Raw genomic sequence first — 2,264 nt, 5'->3', positions numbered from 1 at the left:
AGCGATCGGAGACGCTCGTGTTCTTTTGGAGTTAAAGCTGGTTTTGCTGCTGTTTTCACTTCTAACTGCAAGTTACCATTCTGTGTGCTTTCTGCTTAGGGTGAAGCCTCACTTTGCCCGTAGCATTAACTGTCAATTTTTAAGGTCAGTTTAACAACTCCCTTGATATTGTCACATGTATCTGAGATACATCTCTCTCTCTCTCTCTCTCATCTCCACACACACACACAAAGAGGGTCCCAAAAAATGCAGACACATTTTAAGAGAGGAAAATTGTACTAAAATTGTAATACTCAAGTCACAATGACTTCTGCAATTTTAGAACTCCTTTTCTGGAATGGCCATTAGAGCCGTTGACAATTGTCTGACGAGGTCTGACAATTCAGTTCTCACCCCATCCTAGAGCAATTGCTTTGAGGTCAGGCCCTGGCCTCAGTGCCCAGCTTCCCAAGGGGAGTAGTTTGAGATGACCATAGTGACATTCAGCAGTGCGGGATGGAGCACTGTCTCCAGGAGGAGTTGGAAGACTTAATGTCCCACCTCGTGAATTCTCTCTCCCGTCTCTTTCTCTACATATGTATTATTTATATGTGTGTATATGTAAATGTGTATGTATATGAAACATTATAGAAATAGATTTACAGGACCCATCCCTTCAGTTTGTCAATCATTTCCAGGCATTTCAAGAAGCAGCAGGGGGCCGGCACCATCAGACACACTAGCAACGCCTGATCAGCTGCAGGTCTTCACTACATGTGGTCCTCTGCGCCCCACAGGAACCCATGAAACTGCCTTTAGCAAAGACTCAATATCAATATACCTTTTTTTTTTGGAAAATGAAAGTCACATAATAGAGCGGGCAATGTTTTTGCCCTGGTCACCAGGACACTCAGCAGCAGAATTGCTGTGAGATCTCCCTCACGTCCTTTCCCTTGGTGCCAAAGGTATCCACTTAGCCCCTTCATGACACACCACTTTTCTTTCTTTCTTTCTCTTTCTTTCTTTCTTTCTTTCTTTCTTTTGAGATAGAGTCTCACTCTATCACCCTATGTAGAGTGTCGTGGCATCACAGCTCACAGCAACCTCAAACTCTTGGGCTCAAGCCATCCTCCTGCCTCAGCCTCCCGAGTAGTTGGACTATAGGCGCTCACCATAATGCCTGGCTACTTTTAGAGATGGGGTCATGCTGTTGTTCAGGCAGGTATCCAACTCCAGAGCTCAAGCAATCCACTTTCCTCAGCCTCCAGAGTGCTGGGGTTATAGGCTGAGGTTATAGGCATAACTAACAGCAAAGTTAGTTCAACTCTACTTTTTTGAAACACTATGCTGTCTAGATGGGCATATAAATTAACCTCCCCCAGCCTGGAGTGGCAAATCTCCATCTTCAGACGTGGTTGTTAGTCCAATAACCCCCAACTATTGGGAAAGATGCCCCCAAAAGCTGTTGCTGTGAGTTTGGGTCTGGAGCTGTCCTAAGGACGAGACCATCACTGTGGCACCTCTCTGGGGAGTAGAGTAAACATTAAGTGCCTTAGTTATACAACAATTATTGGCACATAGTGAGCGTGTGTGTATGTTTTCTGCTGTGATTTTTCTTCACCCACTGCAGGATACAGCTCTATAGTAGTGGATTTAAGGAAACAAACCAGGCATCGTCAGCAACAACGACCCCACCACAGAGGGCCTTCAGGGTGTTTTCAAAGCTGGGCTTACGAAGACTTCTTATGCATTTAAGGCTCACGGAGTCAAACAGCACACCACATGCTTTCCCTACATAATTCGTCATACATTCTCATCTTCAGCACACACTCTGATACAATATTTATTTCCTTATTTTACAGAGGCTAAAACGGAGTCAGAAAGGAAGAGTCACTTTCCTGAGACGGTGCGGCCTGCCCCCGGCTGCACGGAGCTCTCTGTTCACCCCAGGCGCTCGTCACGTCCAAGCTTCTCTGTGTTACAAGGTAGCAGCTTTAGAAAATAAGTCAATACACCACGATCCTTCTTGTCAGCATACCTGTTGCTTCTTCAACCATGAAGTCAGAGAGGATGTTGTATTACTTTAGCAATTATTAACTTGGGAACTATAACTTGAGAAAAGGCTTGTGCAGGCAGAAGACATGATGGATGAGAACGGCCCTTATCTGCCGGCGATTTGAGTCATTCTGCACCCGGTAAGCAGTGCGTCCCTCTCCTGGGCAGGGAGGGTGAGCTCGTTTGGCCGCACACCCTCCTGTCTGCTTGTCTTTCTTCCTTCTTTTGTT

Source organism: Otolemur garnettii, unplaced genomic scaffold (assembly GCF_000181295.1).
Source record: "Otolemur garnettii isolate 467f Iridium unplaced genomic scaffold, OtoGar3 scaffold00130, whole genome shotgun sequence".
Taxonomy (NCBI): Eukaryota; Metazoa; Chordata; class Mammalia; order Primates; family Galagidae; genus Otolemur; species Otolemur garnettii.
Note: the sequence above shows the minus strand (reverse complement) of the source record.